At 37.7% G+C, this 25,793-nt stretch overlaps 1 long non-coding RNA gene across 1 annotated transcript in view; it reads left to right on the forward strand.

Annotated features, from left to right (window-relative positions):
- LOC145685755 (uncharacterized) overlaps positions 1-25,793 on the forward strand; it is a 67,236-nt gene that overhangs the window by 23,177 nt on the left and 18,266 nt on the right. The window contains exon 2 of the long non-coding RNA XR_014131482.1: positions 12,056-12,317. This is a non-coding gene — a long non-coding RNA (uncharacterized LOC145685755). The remainder of the gene's footprint in view (positions 1-12,055; positions 12,318-25,793) is intronic.

The raw sequence follows: 25,793 nt of genomic DNA on the forward strand, positions 1-25,793 counted from the left end.
TGGCTCAGTTTTCATGTTATTTGGTTTTAAGTATGTTGACCTTTGACCTCGATGGTCATGATTTTTGAACTTGTAGTAGTTGATGACCAGTTACTAGATTTGGAAACAGCACCTCAATATGTGGATCCATTTAAGAGTTATTAGGTTTTAAGTATGTTGACCTTTGACCTCGATGGCCACTATTTTGGAACTTGTGGTACCTGATGACCTATTACTCAATGTGGAAACAGCACCTGAGTATGTGGCTCCGTTTTCCAGATATTAGGTTTTATGTATTTTGACCTTTGACCTCGATGACCACTAATTTTCGGACATGTAGTACCTGATGACCAATTACTAGATGTGGAAACAGCACCTCAATATGTGGATCCATTTAAGAGTTATTAGGTTTTAAGTATGTTGACCTTTGACCTCGATGGCCACTATTTTGGAACTTGTGGTACCTGATGACCTATTACTCATTGTGGAAACAGCACCTGAGTATGTGGCTCCGTTTTCCAGATATTAGGTTTTATGTATTTTGAACTTTGACCTCGATGACCACTAATTTTCGGACATGTAGTACCTGATGACCAATTACTAGATGTGGAAACACCGCCTCAATACGTTGCTTCGTTTTCGAGAAATTGGGTTTTAAGTATGTTTACCTTTGACCTCGATGGCCACTATTTTGGAACTTGTGGTACCTGATGACCTATTACTCAATGTGGAAACAGCACTTGAGTATGTGGCTCCGTTTTCGAGTTTTGACCTTTGACCTCGATGGGCATTATTTTGGAACTTGTAGTACCTGATGACCAATTGCTAAATGTGGAAACAGCACCTCAATATGTGGGTCCATTTTCGAGTAATTAGGTTTTAAGTATGTTGACCTTTGACCTCGATGGCCACTATTTTGGAACTTGTGGTACCGGATGACCAATTGCTAAATGTGGAAACAGCACCTGAGTATGTGGCTCCGTTTTCGAGTTTTGACCTTTGACCTCGATGGTCATTATTTTGGAACTTGTACTAGTTGATGACCAAATACTAAATGTGGAAACAGCACCTCGATATGTTGTTTTGTTTTTGAGTTTGACCTTTGACCTCGATGGTCAGTAGTTTGGAACTTGTAGTACCTGATGACCAATTACTAGATTTGGAAACAGCATCTCAATATTTGGCTCCGTTTTCGAGTTATTAGGTTTTAAGTATGTTGACCTTTGACCTCGATGGTCATTATTTTGGAACTTGTAGTAGTTGATGACCAATTACTAAATGTGGAAACACGACCTCAATATGTGGCTCAGTTTTTGAGTTATTAGGTTTTAAGTGTCATACAAACGACGTATCCCACATAAACTATAAGACCCAGGTAAAAGAAGTGTGGTATTCGTAATCAGCATGGTCGGCAACCCCCAATCGGAAATGTAAATGTTTCTGCGCATGCGTGTTATTTGTACTAAATCGGATTTGGCATACGCAACCAAGTGTGTGTGTGTGTATACTATGTTATTTAGGGGATGAAAAATAGGTCATAGTCTGCTTCGGGGGAGTCGTAACATGAATCGAAACAGTTGCGTAATCGGCTCCTGAACTGGAACTGGCACTGCAACTGGAACAGTTTGTTATGTGACTGTATTTTTTCTGCGCATGCGTGCAATGTGCAATTAATTGGAAATTTAATTTTACTGCGCATAAGCAATCAAGTGTGTGTGTGTGTGTTGTTATTTTTTTATTCTCGTAAAAGAGAACGGGGGTGTTATGTCTTATTTTATGTTTCTGCGCATAGCCGTAATCTGCTCCTGAACTGGAACAGTCTGCGGTCAGCTGTGTGTGTGTGTGTGTTGTTATTTTGTTAATCTCTGCTCTATTATGTTGCTATAATCTGCTCCGGCGGAATCGGAACAGTTTTGCACATATGCGCAGTAGGTCAAAAATTTGGTCTCCATCTTGAATACAAAATGGAGGACGATCACGTGATAAAGGGAACGACTACACCCCATTATTATTTGCTATGTTACATAGTCTTATGTAATTTCTGCTATGTTTAAATAAGGGGTGGAAAACGAGTACACCCCTGCTATGTTATATAGTCTTATGTGTTATCGATCTGCTATGTGTTCGTAAAGTGTTCATAAAGGGAATGAATCTTATGTAATATGTGCTTTGCTATGTGTTCGTAGTCTCAGTGTAATTTCGGCTATGTTAAAATAAGGGTTGGAACGAGTTATCTGCTCTGCTATGTGTTCGTAGTCTCCATGCTCTGCTGTGTTATCAATCTGCTATGTTCAAAGTGCTCATAAAAGGGAACGAGTACACCCCTGCTATGTGTTATCAATCTGCTATGTGTTCGTAAAGTGCTCATAAAAGGGAACGAATCTTATGTAATATCTGCTCCGGAGGAACCGGAACAGGTCGGTAATGGAACAGGGAGTCGGAACAGGAACCGGAGCAGTTTGTTTGCGCATGCGCAGTAGGAAAAAAAACGCCCCCAAGTGACCCCTATCTACTTTGTTCAAATACATTCACAGACTCCTCGGATTAGGACTGATAACTTGGCAAGATTTAACCAAAGTAAAATGGACATGAGATTTGGAACATGGAATATACGAAGTCTCTATATCGCAGGCGCGTTAAAATTTGTAACGAATGAGTTATAAAAAAGAGGATGGACTAGTAGGATATCAGGAAGTTAGATGGAAAGGAAATGGAACTGTGACGTCCGGAAATTTTACGTTCCTTTACGGGGAAGGAATTAAAAATTACCAACTAGGATTTTTCGTTCACAAACGAATAATATCAGCAGTTATATGGGTTAAATTTGTTAATAGATTTCCTTTACTTCTGTTAAGGGGCGGTGATATTGTTTTGAATATACATGCCCCAACAGAAAATGAAAATGATGATATAAAAGACAGTTTTTACGAAGGAACAGAACAGGTATTTGATAAACTCCCATAATATCATATGAAATTTCTATTAGGAGATTTCAATGCGAAGGTAGAACGAGATGGTATTTTCAAACCAATTATAGGGAATAAAAGTCTGCATAAAGAAAGTTGTGAAAACGGCGTTAGACTTGTGAACTTTCAACATCTAAAAACCTTATCGTGAAGATTACAAAATTCCCACATCGCGACATTCAGAAATATACTTGGACTTCACCAGATGGAAAAACACATAACCAAATTGATTACGTTTTAGTAGATAGAAGAAAACAGTTTAGCACAACTGATATTTGGTTGTTCAGAGGGGCTGATTGTGATACTGATAACCACCTGATAGCAGCGTTAATAAGAGGGAGACTATCATTGAATAAAGGAAATATTCGATATCTGAAAATGGAGCGGTTTAGTTTAAAGAAATTAGAGGAGAGCCAGATTGAAATGCCGAACAGATTCTCGGTTTCAGAAAGTTCAGAGTGCACTAGGGTTCAGGATGTTTGTCGGGATCGTAATACTATGTTTTATGTATGTGTTAAAATACCAAATAATACTTTCGACAAAGAGGATACTTTCAAATATCTAGGATCATTATTAACAGACCAAAACCATAATCACGAAGAAATTTGATGTCGATTGAAAGCAGGGATTTCGCGTTATTATTCAGTTTAAAATCGTTTGTCGTTGCGAAATCTGTTGAGGAATTTGAAGTTTAAAATATAGAAAATTATAATCATGCCTGTTGTGCTGTATAATTGCGAAACATGGTCACTGACCCTGAGGAAAAAACGCAGGCTAAAAATATTTGAAAAGATTCTGAGACAAATATTCGGACTACAGGAGGAACGGGAATGAAGAATGGCGGAAACTTCATACCGAGGAAGTACATAATTTATACCGTTTACCAAATATTGTTAGGGTTATCAAGTCTAGGAGGCTCAAATGGGCAGGTCATTAGCCAGAATGGAAAAAAAAATAGAAACGCTTTCAAAGTTTTAACTGGAAACCCAAATAGGAAAACGACCATTAAGAAGAAGGAGAGGCAGATGGGAGGACAATATTAAGATCAATCTCGCAGAGATAGGAAAATAAAGTAGAAACTGGACCCAGTTTAGCTAAGGACAAAATACAATGGAGAGCTCTTGTGAACGTGGCATTGAACCTCCTGTGTCCATAGGTTATACAGCTATATATTAAGTTGTTGATATATTTAGCTTCATTTTGTTTGACAAAATGCTACTACAACAACTAAAAAGTTTTTCTCCTGTAAAGATGATTTCGAAGTTTTCATAGTTTAGTTATGTACGTTACCAAAACAATTTTCTTTCTGATTTTGATATAAAATGATGGCAACCATATATATATGGATTCCCGTTTGTATGGGCGCCCCTTTTAGTAGACTTGTCCACCGCCCTCGTTAGTATCCCAGTACGGGACTGGAAATATCTGACAATTTGACAATTTCTTATTACCGGTACGGGTAACAACACTGAACTATTAAACTCGAGCCTACGATCTGGCAAAACATTTTCAGTTAGGTCATCAGTTCAACAAAACAAAGGTTATAAGAAAAAAGTTTTATTGCGGAATCATTACATTTCAAATTTCTTTTTCACTGTGCTTAAGTAACAAGTATGAAGAGAGTCCAAAAAGTCAACAAGAAGCAAATGGATACACTCTTGATCATACTGGAACAACTAGTGAATACACATTCTTTTCTTCGATCCTGAATTTTTAATTGTGATGAAACTGGTATTAGGGTTGTGCATTCAAATAATTCGGAAGTTTTGCCCTTAAAAGGGAGAAAAGTAAGTAACCAACCTCAACCGGGTGAACGTGGAAGAAATGTTTTCTCTCTGCTTTACATAAATACAGCAGAAGATCAATTTATGTCTTTCCTTTTTGTAAGGTATCTCCGAATTGGAATAGATTTTCTCTTGACAAAAGACTCGCCAGATAAGAGCATCTTTTGTGCTCACGAAAGTGGATGGATCTCAGTGTCAGGTTTTCTGAAATGGTTTAAGGCATTCGTCGATAGAATGAATTCATCAGAACGAAGTCCAGTTCTTCTCATCTTGGATAGCCATAGTACTCACAAAGAGATGCAAATGATCATTATGTTTATATCTAAGCTTGTCTCTTCAGAACTCGCACAAGCTCCAGCCTTCGGGTTGATTAATCAAGAAGTTATTTAACACTGCATTCAATGCAACATTCGAAGTATGGATGAACAAATATGGAAAACTGGGGTTCAAAATAACTGAAAATGATAAGTGAGAATTAGTTGGTACCGTCTTCTGTAAAAATTCATTATATTTACTAAAATCAAGATTTAAATGTAGGGAAATATACCCTTTAAACAAGAACATTTTCACATTTTGGATTTCGTCTACCATGACAGTGACAGAAAAAGTGCATCATTTAAGGACTCTTATCCTGTTGACCTTGCTGCACCTTTTACTTCCAAAACATTTCAAGGTGTCATAGAGAAAAATCTCGTCCGTCATCTACAAAACAAGAAAACCGATAACGTGAAAAGAAAACGAAATGACCAAAGTTCTTACATTCATTTTTTATAAAACAATGATGGAAGAGAGAGATGAAAGAAAGCAGAAAAACATACAAAAGGAGGTATCTGAAGGGATTTTCCGGGGAAGCAGTCTCGAAAATTATGTCTCCGAAGAAGAAACTTCAATTCGCCCAAAATAATGATGATGAGAAAGAAGGCACAAATACTGTCACTGTGTATTATTTGCGGCTAATGCTTTCAGGAGGATTGGGTCCAATGCTACAGTTGTCGAGGGTGAGCACATGTTGCATGTGCTGATAGTGAAAACATTTATTACTTTGTTTGTGAACTTTGTAATTGTGCCTTGAAGCGGAGGAACCTTCCTTTTTTTTTTGTTATGCTTTTGTTTGTAGACAGAAAGTGTTTCTTTTATAGAATATGATAATTATATGTAGGCTTAATGATCAATAAACTGTAATTAAGAAAGACAAGTAGTCCATTAATAACATTGAAGTCACTATATGCATTATAAATACCATACGGTAACTTCGTATTTTCTTATCTAACAGTAATTATTATTAGTATTAAGTTTGCGATACTGCAACATTTTTAATGATCTTATTTAAGAATTTGGGATTATATTTTTATATTACAGATTATTGTTCAGTTAATATATGGGACTTACCAGGGGTGTAGCCAAGGGGGGCCCATCGGGGCCGGGCCCCCCAAATGGCTTCCTGCCCCCCCCCCAAATGACCAGCTTTTAAAACATCATAGTAAAATTATCTCGCTTCATTCATTTAAAAGTAACAAAGTTTATTGACAATTAATAATTTATGGTAAAATAGTAAGGAGAAATATTGTTTTTTTCCCTGCCGATCGAAAAATAGTATAGTATTTCTTCCTTATACCGATCGAAAAATAGGATACTTTTTTTGTGACAGCAGTTACACAATTTACTGCGATTTATATTTGACAGTTTGAAGACAAACGTTTTAACAAGGTACTACAAATACAGCCATAAAACAAAGGTATTAAACTGATTTGTAAGTACAGTATATTTTTATATGCTTTAACAAGTGTTTTAAAAGACATAGATGATGGAAAATGTGGCGAGAAACAATGCTTTTATTCAATTTGGATTTCATTCCCTCTCTCTTTTATTTCTACTCAGTGTAATAAAATAATTATGTTTTTTAAGTCACGAATAATAAATATTTTTGACAGGAAACCATAAAGAAATTAAGTGAAATTTCAAAGAAAATCAATCTTGTGTAGATAGGTTCTGTATACAAGGACTTAAATTTAAATATAAAGGTAACCAAGAAAAGTTTTGTTGCTTTTTCACCCACCACCTTCGAACATTGATATGTCACCTAACCTGGAAGATCAAAAATAGTCCCCATCAGCATCGAAGACCTTCTGAAAACGTTCTGGAAGGCCATGGAATCCATCGCGGTAGAACTTGGTGGGCCGTGAAACGAACAAAGTATCAGGTGCATTTTGGACTTTTACTAGGGATTTGAACTGGAGTCCTCTAAGGTGATTGTTCAAAGAACGGAACAGGTGATAATCGGATGGTGCAATACCCGGGGAATATAGTAGTTGTAATATTGTTTCCCATCCAAGGCAGAAAATGGTGTCCTGAGTCATCTTAGCCACGTGGGACTTAGCGTTGTCCCGTAAACGAGGACTCATGTGCAATTCAGAAGCGATGGCTCCAGAGTTTTGAGTTTTTGTTGAGCACAGCTCAACTGCTGACACTACACAGTTGCATTGATACACTGACCAGCTGGTAGCAGTTCCCGATACACGATGCACCAAACACACAGAAGGACCTTATTCTGGTACAGTACTGATTTCAGCTGTTTTGAAATCGGTTCATGGGATGCTAACCAATGATGGCGGCGCCGTGGAGCTTCGTATAGGACACACTTTTTATCACATGTCAACGCCCTGTCCAGAAACAGTAAATAAACACAGGCGACTGCCGCGTTGCCTTCTGGCCCGGAGTCAAAATATGAGAGACCCATCGACCCAACTTGTAGTGCTTCACAAGTGGACGGATGTGCTGCCGAATGGTTTCTCCACACACTAACTGGTCCCAGTTCCTCTTTGTACATGTGTTGGTCTTCTGGCACGTGGTGTTTTCGGGTGTTTCGTCATCCTCCTTAAACTTGTTAAACCATCGCTGCAATGTCCGCGTCGTCACGACACCCTCACCAAAGGCCTGGCATATCTTCTGTCCCGCTACAGCGGCGTTTGACCTCCATTTGAACTCGTTCAGCATACATGCTCTTATGACGCTCTATGGATGTCCCATGTTCCCTCTGTCTTTACGCAAGTTCACGGTGTGTCTGAATTGCCACAACCAGGTAGTATGTTGGATATACCCACAGCAACAACTGACGTTCGCCTTATCTCCACTCGCATTCAACTCACGATGTGAGGTCCAATTGAACACAGACCTCCACGAAAAGGGACAGAACTTTCTTGGTTACCATTATAGTTATGCACAAAAGTATAGCGTTTGGTCCCGGGCAGTAGTTCTTGATTAAGCATAATAAAAACTATCTTGAATATATTTTATGGATAATAATAAAAATAATAATAATAATAATAATAATAATAATAATAATAATAATAATAATAATAATAATAATAATAATAATAATAATAATAATAATAATAATAATAAGCTAAAATAGTGTTTTTAATTTTCCAGAAGAAAACCAACATTTTCCTTTCTTTCAGACCTAAAAAACACTAGCAGCAACACTTTTTTTTGGCTTTGTACATTGTAGCTGCCCCCCCTCAAAAACGACTGGCCCCCCCTACACGAACCTGCTGGCTACACCCCTGGGACTTACTTTCAAGGGTACTTACCTTTCGAGAAACTTCGCCCACCACCACTGATGGTACTCTATTGGACCTCCAGCAATGTGAAATATTGCACGACATCGCAATTTCCACTGCAACGCACTACGTTGGAGCACAGATATAGGAATTCCTCCCCATTCCTTTATGCAGGTTATCCGTAGGCAGTGATTAGGGATATTGATAGGAATGTCATTTAAAAAATAACATAGATTCCCGTTTTGTTCTTCATGTCATGCAAACACCCGATGAGATGAGTGGATATTTGCTCTCTGGATGAGCTGGTTTTTGTTGGCTCTGTACAAACGAGAGATGTTTTATCGATAGATTGAAGTCATGATGGATTGATGAAGGTATCCACATTCACCTTCACATAGCTCGAACTTACCCTTGTAACAGTACCCAATGACAACCACAATTCCCTGAGAAAAACGTTTACAACATTGGTGTTAATACATTCCTTGCGAGAGGAGTCACGGTACGTAATAGGCATTCAATGTGACAATCGTCTTCCAGAGCATTCTCCTCTGTAGCGAAATTCTGGTACGTTTTGCGTCCTCGTCTGGTGAGAAATTTTCGTGATTTGCTGGCAACTATGTGTGAAACTGTTGTGTAGCCATCCTTGGTTGTAGCACTTGTAGAATGCGATCATGGAAGGGACTCTCGATTCAGCCTTTCTGCTCTCATTTTTCCTAGGATAGCTACTTTGCGGCCAGTGACGTCACGTAGAAGTATCGCCAAGGATGTTATAAAATAGAGGATCTATCCATAACACAAAATCTGAAGTCATACGTCACAGCCATACGTATCCTATGATTGGTGATTTTCTTACCTATGAAAGGTTATTCCGGGTAATTTCTTCTAACTCCAATTTGTATACCCATACGTGCAGTATGTAACCATTGTATAATACAAATCTAAGATCACAATGTTTTGAGATCAACATATATGGCGGAAACGAGAATAGCCAATCAGACGTGCCAATGCTAGCTTGCTTTTTGGCTTCATTCAGTTAAGAGGATGAAGATACATATGAGCAGATCCTCTATTTTATAACATCTTTGGGTAGGTCTACAGCAAGTATCGTTCAAGAGAACAAGTGACATACTGCATACGCAATTACGCTAGTTGGGAGGTGTACATCATGATGAACAAAAGTCCCTCCACATGACGTCACGAACAGGGAGCCATCAGAACACTAAACGCGAACTGGGACCATGACGCCAACTCACGTTAATTTTGTAATCCAGGCCCTATTTAAGTTGTTGTTTCGTATTATTATTATTATTATTATTATTATTATTATTATTATTATTATTATTATTATTATTATTATTATTATCTTTTCAAACAAAACTAATAATACATGAAGCAATAATGTTTTTTCTCTCTTTTGTTTTAAATTTTAATTGCACAGGAACAATAATATTGTTTTTCTTCCTTTTATATTTTCACTTTCCTCATTGAGAAAAGTTGATTAAATCTTTTCGTGTATTTTTTTTTCTATATGTTTCCGGTTCTTACATAAATATATGACCTTGATGGAAAGATATTAAAATATTTTATTCATATATTGAAATACAGGACTTTGTTTCTCATTATTAAATATGCTTTTTTCTTTCTTTCTTTATTTCATGAATAAAGGAACATGAATGAAAAGAGACTTACATTTGCAGACCATGTAAAATTTTGATAATACGTCAAGACTTGGAAGTTGTCTCATCTCGGAAAAATGTATCGTGTTTATTACTTTGAGAGCTCTGTTTCGTTTCGTCTCATGAGTAATTTTAAGGAAGATAAATTGGAAAGAAAAAAAAGCATAGCAAATCACACGTTTTTCGAAAGTAATGTTTGATAATGGAATAGAGTCACTGGCGTTATTAAGAGGGTTATCGGGATCAAGCATCCCCCTCGAAATAAACTTGTTAGTCCATTCCAAGTACAACAATAATTCTTCTTACCATTTCGGGGGCGCGGTGGCTCAGTGGTAGAGCGTTCACCTCCGGTGCTTGGGGTCCCTGGTTCGATCCCAGCTCGCGCCGTGTGGACTTAGTATGGACAAACACCGTGCTCGTGGGTTTTCCCGGGGTTCTCCTGTTTCCTCCCACTTTCTTCATTTCACTCATTTCTCATTATCACCGTCTCCTTTAGCCTAACCGTGGGACGTTAAACTTAAAGATTTCATTTCATTTTTTTCTTCTTACCATTTCTTAGAATTTTATAGACTTTCCATTTTCTTATGCTCTTTGTACAGAAATAATACTGTATTTGTCAAATTCATTCCATATAAGTACTGTGTTATTTTTTTCTTTCTTTCTTTCGTCCATTCTACTCTTCTGTTTCTTTTTCTTAGTTGTTACTTTCTTTCGTTTCTCCTGTCATACTTTCGACTGTTGTTAGTTGTGATTCAAGTCGGCCGTCGTCAGTAACACCAAAACTATCCAACGTGTGTTTGCAGGCGCGATTCAGGATACCCTTTCAGATTTACCTGGAAGGGTAAGGTCCTTCACCGACATACGAATTTCACGTTTTTTCCTAGTATATTAATAGACAATCGATTAAAATATATTTAATTCTCAAACTCAGGTGAGCAGTTGCCCCCATCCCTGCTTCCCCCATGACACCCAAGTGTGTTTGGATTTTAAAGGGGGAAAAGGAGAAGAATATAAATGCTTATTCACGTGTTGTGCACAGCCCCCCTGAAACAAAATTCTAAATACGCCACTGAATTGAGTAGTCCCAATACAAACCATTTGAAAGTGGCAAGTCATCCTATTATGTCGTACTGCATCCAATCTTTCCGGCCTTTAAAAAAAAAAAAATGTTTGAGTGGGTTTGAGTTGCGAATTATCGAGGGGATGAGAAGGAAATCGCCCTTCTGAAGATAAGATATACTATATCCCTACTTTCAAAAGAAATGAAAATTTTCACAGCCAGATGGTATGTGTATAAATAGGTGTATGTATGTAAGTATGTGTGTGTGTGTAATGCAATATACAATGTATATTTCCAAATGGTATCACTTGCTTGTTAGAAATTCAAGACGAAAAGTGGTGAACAAACGGATCATTGTCGAAAGCTACACAACGCTGGACGGAACAACAGCGACAGATTACCGAATAGAATATCGTTCGGCTTAAAAAAAAAAAAAAAAAAAATGTTCAGATGTCTAAAACGTGTAGGAGTGGGGGACACTTCACTCTCATGAATATCGTAATCTCGGGTCGACACTAATATACAGTAAACCCAGTGTATTTTGATCCACCATCTGCCATTGACAAGTGGGCAACTTTCACAAAATAAATTAATTTTAAAAGGGAAGCGTCTCAGTCTGTACTTCAGCCTAATTCTTAATAGTAAATAGTCAGCAGGGGCGGGTCTAACCCGAAGCCCCTTTCACCGTTTTGAGTGTCAAAGGTAATTGAAGCTATTATATATATATATATTTTGAAAATTTATAGTAAACTTATGATAAACCTATCATAGTCTGGATTCTGAGTGCCCTGCCCCCCACTTTTTATCTTCTAGATTCGTCACTGGCTAATAGGTGTCTCGATCTGTGTTGCCTATCTGCCTACTTGATCCCAGTAGATGTTCTTAGTAAGCAGACAATTCGCCAACTTAAAATTATTTAAAATATTTAATTGCAATTTTTAAAAAATATAGTATTTCAATTTAAATGTTTCAAAATAGAACAAAGGCTGTAATCATACATTTGAGAATTAATATTTGTGTATTTCTACAGTAATATATTGTGACCATGGTCATCTCGGATGTAGAAGAGTACATACAGTTCATGATTCAAACTAGTTGAAACCAAAATATGAGACCACAAACAAAAATATAATCACTGAAGTACAAAAATAACGGACGAAGCACAGTATCGAAACATTTTTGCCAAAGGAAGATGTCAGCATAGTTCCAATACACAGCATATAAGCAACACAGCAAGATTCATGTAGGTCTATCCTCAAACGTTGGCAACACTGTACATCACGACTTCACAGGTATGGTTCTACTTGTAATTAGATTTGGATATAGTATACGAGAGTGCCTCATCATTTAGCGAGGACTCACGAAGTGCAGTCTTTTAAGGATTATTCATTGAGGATATAGGAACTTGAAAATGAGGTAAAAATGCGACTTTCATTTAATTACTGAGTAATATAAAATAAAATGTACGTCGGTTTGCGTTGCGTTTCGTTGTGTTTTATGGTATGCGAAGAATAATAATGTGCCCTTGTACGTAGTGTATGAGTATATGTGGGGGATTTGAAACACATATCGCATGTCACGTGCACGTGGATGCTTCTTACTACTTCTAAATGTAATAAAATCATTTTTATACGTAGTGCAACAGTAGGAAGTATCCACGCGCACAGATCATGAGGCACTGTTGTATACTATTACCTTAGATTTGCTAGATGTTGTAATTTGTGTTCCGTGCCATTTAACAAAACTTCATTTTGTGCTCAGTTGGCAACACTGCATTACATATGATGTTCTTGAGCATGTCCGTGTGTACGTTTGCTTACTCTATTGTTGTGTAAATGCCATTTTCATTACTTTAATCATTTTGAAGTTCTTTTTGTGTCAGTGTATCTTCTGCATAGCTATCTTGGCATCTTTGTATCTCCTGTGTTTCTGGATGTCGGCCCATAAAACTTTGGATTTCTCATTTTCCTTCATTCTTCTATCGATTCTGAGGTGTTTGATTGGGCAATGCTACTATCAATATAAGATGTTCCTTTGTCAGTAAATGTTCAATGATAACACTCAAGACAAAATATATTTAAATTGATGTATTTTCCGAAGATTTTCTACATTTACCTTTTTATTTTTACAAAATTATTTCTTTATAATTGAAGGTACGTCCACTATGAATGTCTTCTTTAGTATTATATCAGACTATCTAGAAAAATACGTTTATACATGTCTGGCCACAAAATTTTAACAAGCTAAATGCCCAGGTCTGGCCATAAAGAAAAATGATATCATACGATACGGACTGTTGCCCATGTCAACATATACCTATTTGTACGTAAGTTATCGTTATATATCACTCTCAAGAGTGTGTTGTCTTGGTACAGGATGGAATTCAATGGGAAACCTTCTGCTACGATAAACCTGCGTGTTCCTTAGCCATCGGCCTAGTTAAAATTCGTAATTCGCACACTGCTCCTTTGAGTTAAAGCAATTTCGAGGCCAATTTCTGCATAGCTATTTCATGTTCGATCCTCTTATAGCAGAAATGAGTTTTTTTTTTTTTTTTTTAATAGTGGCCTGTATGCATACTAATTTTCTCTTTTAATTTAGCCGATTATTAGGTCACGTACTTCGGATCGCTTCCTCCTATAATACGTGGGCCTGTAGATAATTAATTTGGGGGCACTGAACAATAAATACAAAAACAATAATAAAAGGGTCTTCCTTCCTGTGCAGAACTTCGCTTCGTTACAAACCATATTGACAGACTATATTAACAGAACGGGAAACGTAAAGTGAAAAGAAAGTACACCGTTCTGTCGAGTAATTAAGTTCAAGAAATGTGAACTAATAAAGCAAGCAAAAATTAAAACATCTTTGAATCACGTTGCAGGAAGTTCACCTTATTTATGCGAGCTGTGCGTGAGGAACAGATATCTCGTAATGCTTAGAATTATGATCAGGAAACAATGCCTAGTTATATAGGACAATGCCAAAAATAGTCATCTTGCAAAAGCAAGATATTTCCTCCGTGTTATAGTCGCTTTTATTATGCATCCATTGTTTTAACTCATAGCGCTGCCATCTCCCGTCTGTTTTGGTACGCAATTAATTGAACGAAAGTATGCTTCACGCATTTACGCATATTATTATGATGAGTCAGTACTACTTCCGAGAAAAATCGAGGCAGATAAGAATCAATTTTAACATAAAACTTAATGACACTTATTGTTGAACCTTAGTATCCACGATGATTTCGTAGAGTCACATGAAGGTCTACCTTCTCCTCAGAGCTACAGAATTCCATCTCGAAGCCATCCTATATCTCCGTTCATGCTTATATCAATATATTCACGGTACTTAGTGTTGCCAGATTGGACCACAAGTGGCGGAGTACTTAGTGTTGCCAGATTTGACTACAAGTGGCGGATTTTTTTTTTTTTTTAAAGTACCCTCGCTACCGAAATTTCAAATTGGGCGATACGCTACTCTTTGGGGCATAATTCTTAAGAATAAGCTACTTTCTTATCTTCATATATGAAATCACAAATTATTAGTTTTATAATACAATAAAAGTTTTGTTTGTTGAGTATTCTATTCACAACGAACAAGAATTTTACTACAACTAACGTGTTCGATACTACTTCAATCTAACAATGCTATACTTTGTTAAGTTTGTTCTGTTGCGATATCACTGACCGTGTTACTGTTTCAGTTAATGCCTGAAACTAATAGTTATGCGAGCGGAGCTGTGTAAACATGAACATCGCAAGTCTTCATAAATTAATGGCTCCCAGATAAAGAATTTAACAACCGAATTAAATAAATTAGGAATAACAGTGAATAAACACTGTAGTTGTAAAATGTATTACAGAACCTACAAAACTGACTTAAGCAAACATGTCTCCTTGAAAATCAGCGAAGTCAAGGTGCGTGGACTTGGCCCCTGACCTGAAGCACAAACGATGAGATTAGTGTCATTGGTTAGTGCTTCGTTTGTGCTCGTTTGTGCACAAAACCCCGTCGTTTGTGCTTTATTAGTTCCGGAAATATAAGCGAAAAACTGGTAGGGGGCCAAGTTCACGCTGGCACCCGACTTCAGGCACAAACGATGAAAATAGTGTCATTCGTTAGTGCATCTTTGTATTCGTTTGTGCATGAGACCCCATAATTTGTGCTTTATCAGTTCCAGAGATACAACAGAAAAACTGGTAAGGGGATCAAGCTCACGCTGGCCCCCCGACCTCAAGCACAAATGATGAATGTAGTGTCATTCATTAGTGCTCCGTTTGTGCATCAAACCCCATCGTTTGTCCTTCAATAGTTCCTGACTTATAAGCCAAAAACCGAAAACAGAGTTGAAAACTGGATACAAATTTTCCCAATTTCTTTCGAAATAAAATGCTTCCATTTCTCCCGCATGTGAAGCAAAAACGATGAGACAAGCGCAATTGGTTACTGCATCGTTCGTGCTCGTTTGTGCACGAGACCCCATTGTTTGTGCGTTATTAGTTCCGGAGATTTGAGTGAAAAACTAGTAGGGAGCCAGCGTGAACTTGGCCTGACGACCTCAATTAAAAACGACGAAACTAGTCTCATTCGTTAGTGCATCGTTTGTGCTCGTTTATGCATCAAACACCATCGTTTGTGCTTCAATAGTTCCTGACTTATAAGCCAAAAACTGAAAACAAACATCTAACCTGGATACAAATTTTCACATTTTCTTTTGAAATAAAATGTTTGCATTCTTCCCACGTGTGAAGCACAAACGATGCGATTAGTGCCATTGGTTAGTGCATCATTTGTGTTCATTTGTATATGAAACCCCATCATTTATGCGTAATTAGTTTCAGAGATTTGAGCGGAAAACTAGTAGGGAGCAAGTGTGAACTTGCCCCCCCCCCCCCCGACCTCAAGTAAAGCGACGGAACTAGTGTCGTTCGTCAGTGCATCGTTTCAGGGGCGCCATTTTGGACTTCGCTTGGGGGGGCAAGAGCACCACCGACCTAAGACTTCCGCGCTTTGTATTAGTATATTAGTAGATAATCGATTAAAGTATATGTATTCCTCAAACTCTTGGGAGGTGGGGCAATTTTCCCCTCCTGCTCTCTCTAAATGACGCCCATGCATCGTTTGTGCATCAAACCCAGTGCCGGTCTGGCTAGGTCGGCTGCTCGGCGATCGCCGAGGGCCCAAAGGGCCCTAGAGCCTTTGGGAGGGCCCGGACGAATAGGAAAATAAATATTTAAAACTTAAAAAACTTAATTATCAGATGTTTAGAATGCAAAAACAGAATTAACTACTGATAATTTTAAAACACAACAACATAGTTTAATGTAATGCTTGAAAACCATTTAAAAATCAGCCAGTACCAGATTTACACATAACAAGCTATAGGGGCCTCCAAAATATTAAATAAGTAAGTTGGATATAATGACATTTTTTCCTATCTACCTTTAATTTTCAGTTCACAGTTCATACGGTACCTTTTCTAATAACATTACCTAGATACAGTACCGAAAACTATTTATCTGTTATACTATTTCCCTTCGGACTTTATAGTTGCCGCAGTTTCCTTTGTGACAATTTTTTTTTTTTCACAGGTTTTCCTAAAATTCTCTAACATTAACATTGTATTAATTCCCGACAGAAAAGAGTGAAATAGTTTACTAAACTTTTTTTTTTTTTTTTTTTTTTTTTTTTAATACAACGTCTTATAGATATTATACTTTTTATTGGTAGACAAGGGCTTGTTTACAGGGGCAATGAAGAAGCGTCATTCTCTCTCGAAAACGAGGGAAATCATGGCAATTTTCTAGAATTAGTCTTACTTATTGCGGAATACGATGTCATGTTGCGAACCCATGTAAATCCGTGTATTGAGAATAGTAAGAAAAAAAGAGCTGCTGATTTGAAAAGAAAAAAAGAAGGGAAAAAGAGATTGACTCAAGTTGGAAGAGGATCTCTGATTACTTTCCTGTCTAAAGCTTTCATAAATAAGATAATAAGAGTAATAGGATCCTTGGCGCAAAATATGATTATTAAAGATTTAAAAGACAGCATAATATATAGTGTCATGATAGATACCACTCAAGATATAGCAGTGATGGACCAAGTAGCCGTTTGTGTTCGTTATGTTGTACAGGTTATGTATGAAAGGGTGCTACAATGGTCTTCAAGCACATTTGAAGAAGGTAAACCCAGAAATCATATAGCCCACACTCATTGCATGGGACACGTTCTCAATTTAGTTATAGCAGATTCTACTGTAAAGTGCCTCCAAGCAGAACATTTATTCGGGCTTATGGAAGAATCCGCTTGCTTTTTAAGCAATTCATACAAGAGAATGATCGTTTGTGAGAAATTTACAAAGAAACATCATTCTTGGTAGGCAAGCTACATCGATTAAAAAAAAAAAAAAAAAAAAAAAAAAATAGGTGCTACTAGGTGGTCGAGCAAGCACAAAGCTCTATCATCCATAATAGATTTACATTATGATAATGTTGAATCTTCTAAATTCGTTACATTATTGTCAGTATTGTTAGATAAGTATGTCAACAGGCAATTTCGATTGCAAAACAAAATTTACAGTGCGTTCCCTTCTAAGACAGTGGTGCAAATTCGAAAATTTGTTTCTAGCTGTAGTCATGCTAGACATATTTTCAGTTACTTCTTCTGTGTCTATCTTTCTCAAGGCAAGTCTTTAGACTATGCAAAGGCCTGGCAGTCGGTAGACGCATTATTAAACGAAATTAGAAGAAAAAGAGGTGACAAAAATTTTAAAAGACTGCATGACAAATGTAAATCCCTGGTTAAAGACATCAAAGCTTATTTTAGGAATGGGGAAATTGATATATAAAGTGATTTTCCAGAAAAAAGAATTCCCAAGGTGTGAAGAAAATGCCTTGTGAACAAGTTTCTGACGAGGCTAGAAATTTGTCACATGACCAGAAATACAAAGCACTATACTTTAACATTCTCGAATGTGCAAGTAAAAGTATAGAAGAACGATTTGTACCCAATAAGACTCTACTGCTTCATTGTTCCTGGTCAGACCCAAAAAGGTACGAGGATATAGTTGCAGTTGAGGTAGAAGATTTTCCAGATGACTGCTTGCAAACTGTTTCTCAATTAGCAAACGTGAATATCAGTTGTTGTTAGAACTGAAACAGTTTGCAAGCTAGTATAGTAATTTGAGTGCAGATTTTAGTGACAACTCTGAAGAACCAGAAGAGAAAGAAGTGTGTAAATTTGTGAAAATTACAAGTAATGACGTGATAGCGATTCAGATGAAAGTGCGACATCTGAAGAAGAATCTGAAGATAAAAAGTCTGAAACTCAATGTGGTACTAAAGGGAAATGAATCATGTCTCTCATGTGCATTTCCCATTCTCTGTGAACTATCGTCACGGTCTGGATTATTTAGTAATTTAAACACTGTGTTTAAATATATAATGACCATTCCATCCACTCAGGTGACTTGTGAACGAGTTTTTTCGAAATTGAAAATTGTAAAAAACAGACTCAGATATTCTTTATTACTATCTCCTTTAATGTTGATGAATGTTAAGAGAGACTTGTTTATAAATTTGGACAAAAATAAAGTCATTGATGAAATTGCGGTGACAAGCGAAGTTTTGAAAGAAAATTAATGTATTGATATGTTTCTGATTCTTTGTAATTCCTATGTGTGTCTGAGTCATTTTCAATTTCACAATTATGTGCTTTATGATATTGTAATCATTTATTAGTAGTAATCAATAATTTGCCTGTTTGTATTAATATAAAACTAGAATAAGCTTCACTTTGTTAGTGCATACCAATATTTTCTTCTTTTTACAATTATGTGGTCATATAAATGTTGTAATACACGTTAAATATTTGTTACTAGTTCCCATAGAATAATAAAAAAAATGTTTATAACTATATGGGTTTCGCATAATTTTGCCATATCAACACACTTCTCTTTATTTCACTCATAGCCTCATTACATCATATAGTACGATGCTGAACTGACGCCGAAACGTATATCATTATTTATATCTACGTTATATTGCTTAAGTATCTTTTACCTTGTCATTTATTGTAACATAGATAGATTTAAAATACTTCAGAAACTTTCTTTTCACAAACAAACCTTTAATCATTGTTGTAAGTACCGAACATACGCTGTGAAAAGTTTCTCGATCCACAACCAACTTTAGCCGAGGGCCCGTGATTGCTCCAGACCGGCACTGATCAAACCCCATCGTTTCTGCTTCAATAGTTCCTGACTTATAAGCCAAAAACTGAAAACAGACTTGGAAACTCGATACAAATTTTCGAAATAAAAAGCTTGCATTTCTCTCGCATGTGAAGCACAAACGATGGGACTAATGCCGTAGGTTAGTGCATTGTTTGTGCTCGTTTGTGCACGAAACCCCATCATTTTTGCGTTATTAGTTCTGGAGATTTGAGCGAAAAACTGGTAGGGAGTCAGCGTGAACTTGGCCCACCGACCTCAAATAAAAACGACGAAACTAGTGTCGTTGGTTAGTGCATCGTTTGTGCTCGTTTGTGCTTCAATAGTTCCTGACTTATAAGCAAAAAACTGAAAACAAACTTGAAACCTGGATACAATTTTTAGCGTTTTCTTCTGAAATAAAATGTTTGCATTCCTCCCACATGTGAAGCACATTGGGACTAGTGCCATTGGTTAGTGCATTGTTCCTGCTTGTTTCTGCACGAAACCACAGCGTCTGCGCGTTATTAGTTTCGGAGATTTGAGCAAAAAACTGGTAGGGAGCCAGCGTGAACTTGGCACCCTACCAGTTTCTCGGTTATATCTCCGTAATTAATAAAGCACTAACGATGGGGTTTCGTGCACAAACGAGCACAAACAAAGGACTAACGAATGACTATATTTTCGTTCTTTTTACTTGAGATTGGGCGGACAAGATCACATTGGTCTCCTACCAAATTTTCTCTCATAACTCTGAAAATAATAACGCACAAAGTATGGTGTTTCGTTCACAAATGAGCACAAACAATGAACTAATCAATGGCACTAATCACATCGTTTGGTCTTCATATGTAGGAGAAATGCAAGCAGTTTATTCGAAAGAAGTAGCGATAATTTGTATCCAGTTTCCAACTCTGTTTTACTTTTCGGCTTATTAGTCGAGAACTATTGAAACAAAAACGACTGGGTTTCGAGAAGAAAATGGCACAAGCGATGTACTAACGAACGGCACTACATTTATTATTTGTGCTTGAAGTCGGGGGGCCAGCCTGAACTTGCGCCCACCCCCTACCAGTTTTTCCTTTATATATCCTGAACAAACGATGCACTAACGAATAACAATATTTTCCTCGTTTTTACTTGAGGTCGGGCGGACAATTTGACGTCGGCCTCCTACCAATTTTTAGCTCATAATTGAAACTAATAATAATCAAACGATGGGGTTACTTGCACAAATGAGTACAAACGATGCACTAACCAATGGCACTAATCCCATCATTTATGCTTCAAATGTGGGAGGAATACAAACATTTTATTTCAAGAGAAAAAGCAAAAATCTGTAAGCAGTCTCCAATTCTGTTTTCAGTTTCTGGCTTATAAGTCAGGAACTATTGAAGCACAAACGATGGAGTTTGATACGCAAACGAGCACAAACGATGTACCAAATAATGACACTAGTTTCTTCTTTTTTACTTGAGGTCGGGGGACCAAGTTCACGCTGGCTCCCTACCAGTATTTTGCTGAAATCTCCGAAACTAATAAAGCACAAACGTGCACAAACGATGCACTAACCAATGGCACTAATCACATCATTTGTGCTTCACATGTCGGAGAAATGGAAGCATTTTATTTCGAAAGAAATTGGGAAAACTTGTATTGAGTTTTCAACTGTTTTCACTTTGGTTTATAAGTCAGGAACTATTGAAGCACAAACGAGCACAAACGATGCACTAACGAATGACACTAGTTTCGTCGTTTTTACTTTATGTCGGGGACGGGGGGGGGGCAAGTTGGCGCTGGCTCCCTACTAGTATTTTGCTCAAATCTTCGAAACTAATACTGCAGAACGATGGGTTTTTGTGCAAAAATGAGCACAAACGATGCACTAACCAATAGCATTAAGCATATCATTTGTGCTTCACATGTCGGAGAAATGCAAACATTTTATTTCGAAAGAAATGGGAAAAAATTGTATACAGTTTCCAACTCTGCTTTCAATTTTTGGTTTATAAATCAGGAACTAATGAAGCTCAAACGATGGGATTTCGAGCACACACGATGCATTAACGAACGGCACTACATTCATCGTTTGTGCTTGAAGTTGGGGGGCCAGCGTGAACTTCGCTCCCCGCCCCCTACCAGTTTTTCGTTTATATGTCCGGAACAAATTTAGCACAAACGATGGCGTTTCGTGCACAAACGAAGCACTAACGAATAACAATATTTTCCTCGTTTTTACTTGAGGTCGAGCGGACAACTTGAGGTTGGGCTCCTGCCAATTTTTTGCTCGTAACTGAAACTAATAAGGCACAAAGGATGGGGTTTCTTGCTCAAATGACTACAAACGATGCACTAACCAATGGCACAGATCCCATCATTTATGCTTGAAATGTGGGAGGAATAAAAACATTTTATTTCAAGAGAAAAAGCGAAAAACTGTATGCAGTTTCCAAATCTGTTTTCAGTTTTTGGCTTATAAGTCAGGAACTATTGAAGCACAAACGGTGGGGTTTGATGAACAAACGAGCACAAATGATGCACCAACGAATGACACTACATTCATCATTTGTGCTTGAAGTCGGGGGGCAGCCTGAATTTGGCCCCCTACCAGTTTTTGTTATATCTCTGGAACTAATAAAGCATAAACGATGGAGTCTCGTGCACAAACGAGCACAAACGATGCACTAACGAATGACACTATTTTCATCGTTTGTGCTTGAAGTCGGGGGACCAGCGTAAACTAGGCCCCCTACCAGTTTTTCGCTTATATCACCGGAACTAATAAAGCACAAACGATGGGGTTTCCTGCACAAACGAGCACTAACGAAGCACTAACAAATGCCAGTAATCTCATCGTTTGTACTCCAGGTTGGGGGACCAAGTTCACGCACCTGCGAAGTCACCCATTTTATACTATTACCGCCTGCTCACACGGGAGGGTCCCACAAGTTGTCGCTAAAATCTGATTGCCACATAGCACATCTGATAGAGCACCATGAGAAATGAACATTAGCAAAATTTAAGGTGCTATGGACCAGAAGGATAGAGCTAGAGGGCTTCAAAATTTGAATATCCAAAAAATTATATCATGGAATTATGTACGTTTAAAGTAAATATCTTGAAAACCGTTAAAGCAATCAAAACAAAAGTTGCACAATGTAATGCGAACAAAACGCCCTATCGAAAACCATAAACAGTGTTGCCATATCATACAGTATGTAGGAGAGGAAGTAAAAGAATATGTCACTTAACACGAAAGACAGAAACCAAGAAACTACTCTTCCAAATACTGGTAAGATAATCGAGAACCAGTTTACAGAAATAGAAAAAACACGTATTTCTTTCCTCGCGTGTATCATTTTGTTTTTGCGAGTTGACTGCTTATTCACCGGGGCTACAGAAGTATAATGCAAAATCCTCACTTGTTTCTAGTGCATTCCTTTATTACCTTTTCTTGCCATATATCAGACTTCTCTATTGTACATTTTCAGCACATGTAGCTCCAATAGTATGCAACACTGTACCACTACATTTCACTGTTACGTTTAGTGATGATAGTGCATTTTGTATATGGTGCTATTTCAAATAAAATATTTTTATGCTGAGTTGGGAACACTGTTTCACCTATGGCAACACTATGGTTTTCGATAGGGCATTTTGTTCTTATTATATTGTGCAACTTTCGTTTTGATTGCTTTAACGGTTTTCAAGATATTTACTTTAAACGCACATAATTCCATGATATAATATTTAGGATATTCAAATTTTGATGTCCTCTAGCTCCTATCCTTCTGGTCCATAGCACCTTAAATTTTGCTAATGTTCATTTCTCATGGTGCTCTATCAGATGTGCTATGTGTCAATCAGATTTTATCAGCAACTTGTGGGGCTCTCCCGAGTGAGTTCATTGCATATTGCACTTCTACTGTAGCTGATGTAATATGGCGTTTGCCCTAATACACCACCACCAACAATGCGAAACCGGTCACCGCCTGACCATTACCATTACCACTGCCTGCCCGCCGAATCTGACATCTGACTTTTTATATTTGGAGTGCAAATAGTTCAAATCCGTTAGTTTTGGAGCACAACTTCGCTACTTTTTAATCTTCAGATCTGACAAAACGGACAGTACTATTTTCACTCCCCCTGTATTGAAAGCATTTGAAGCCTAGAGAATGGGTCAATTTCCTCTAGGTAACGAAATTCTGATGGTCGGGTAATTCCATCCACTTAATACTTTTTTAAATAAAATCCCCGCCTGAGTAATGATCTATTTGGGGGTGAACAAAGTGAGAGTATTGTCCAAAAGTTTGTAAATTAATTACGGTAATTCATATGCTGTTAATATGTATTTCATATATTATTGACAGGTGAACTAGTGGTAGGGGAAGACTCAGAAAGCAACTACAGTTAATTATGATCTGGCAACATTGTATCCTTAATGTCAGACAGTTTAATAATTGTGGATTTTCAAATAAGCGAATTTTCTCTTTCACAGTATTACAGACTTTTTTTTTTTTTAAACTCCTACCTACCCTCTCAATTTAGACTGAAATGATTTCCCACCTAATTGTCCTCACCTGAGTTTGGGATCTTCTAAACTTTTTCCCAGTTAGCTGAGGTTGGCTTTTCGGGTTACTGTCCCCCACCTGTTTCTATTTTGTGTCATATCCACTGCAGGAATAACAGTGGATCTGAAAAGGTAGGGGGACGTTTGACGTCACGCCGTCCCCCTTGGCTATCTTTGCCCATTGTGACTTTTTAGAAAGTGGGGGGACGCCAAAGATATTTTTGGAAACCCCCTGTTACGCTGTGATACCACACTGCACCATATCGTTCTTCATACCATGGCCCCCACTCATACTACTCAAGGGCGCCCATGTTGTGGTTTCCAAGGGAGGGGCAAGTATAAGCGATATTTCAAATTTTGCTGTAACTAATGTAAAAATTCTATTGGGTTTTCGATATTCCCAAGTACAATTTCCTATAGGGGGCGCCCCAGCTTGCCCCCCCTAATGGGCGCCCTTGGCCCTACTTCTTATTCGGCTGACATTGCGCTCGCTTCCCATCCAGCTTTAGAGCATCCACTGGGTGAGCTACGTATTTCGAGGGCCCTGTTACATGTCCCAACCAACTCAGTCCACCTTCTTGCAGTTTTCCTATTACTGGTCTCCCTGGATCACTTCATTCTTAATTCTGTCCTTCCGCGTCACTCCACACACATCTACCACAACATCTTCACCTCCTTAAGTGTAACTTCTATTTCTCTCTTTTCTTCGTCGTCCAACATTCCGCTCCGTATAATATGGCAGGTGTCACTTCTATTTTGTTAACTTTTCCTGTAAGGCATATTGGTACCTTTCTGCCACTTCTTTCCATTTTGTCCAACCGCTGCTAATTCTAGGGTTTATATCTGCCCATATTGATCCCAAGTACTTGAATTTCTTTGTCACTACCACATCTTCTTCGTCCAGTCGTATTCTTGTACTCTCGATTGCATTTTTTGCTGGATGGGCAATGTAAATATTCTGCCTTAGTTCTACTATCTCTAAGCACTTAGCTCTCCAATGCTCCTCTTCAGATATCTATTATTGTTGTTGTTGGATATCCAGTGTAAAATGGCCTCTGAGCTGTATCTGGTGATTGTTAAATAAATAAATATCTGATTTGGTCTCACTCACGAGTGCGATGTCGTCCGCCAATAGCATTATTCCAAAGTGCTAACTCTTGGATATCCTTTGTAAGTTCGTTCGTCACAACTGCAAAGAAGTACGGCCTAAGACTAGATCCCTGATGAAGTCCCACTTCAACTGTGAATTCTTCTGTTATTCCACTCGCGCTTCTTCCTTCTGTTCTACCTCCCCTTGTATTATATAGATGTATATGTTCGGAACACACTTATTCTTCAGTGCTTACCAAATATCTCGTGGCATGTTATCATACGCTTTCTCTAGGTTGATGAAAACCATTTATGAAGGTCCTTCTGGTATTCTCTGTACTTTTCCATTAGCGTCCTAAGTGGAAATATTGCATCAATTGTCGATCGTCCTGGCATGAAACCAAACTGGTTCTCTGTTATTTCGCTATCTTCACTCAATGTTATTTCTACCACTCTTTCCCAGAGCTTCACTGCATGGCTCGTAAGTTTTATTCCCTTTAGTTGCCACATTCTTGTATTTCTCTTTTGTTTTTAGAAACCAGCACAACGTAGCTGCTTTTCCATTCTATTGGTATATTTTCTCTTTCCAATATTCTATTAAAAAATCGAGTAAACCACTGCACTCCTTTTTACCTAAACGTTTCTATCCTTCGATAGGGAGATTATCCAGTCTACTTTTCATTTTTTTCATGTCATTTTCCATCTCTGCCATGCTCATAGCCCCCTGATACATAGGTTCCTGATTCATGGGAAGATTTTCACAATTTCCTTCGGGCTTTCTTCATTGACAAATTTCTGCAAATACTCCTGCCATCTCTTCTCTATCTTGTCCTCAATTCTCAGAACCTCAATTTTTTTTTTATCCTTAGTGCAGCGCATGTGTGGAATATCTTT

Source organism: Thermobia domestica, chromosome 5 (assembly GCF_964235325.1).
Source record: "Thermobia domestica chromosome 5, izTheDome1.hap1.1, whole genome shotgun sequence".
In the NCBI taxonomy this organism is placed as follows: domain Eukaryota; kingdom Metazoa; phylum Arthropoda; class Insecta; order Zygentoma; family Lepismatidae; genus Thermobia; species Thermobia domestica.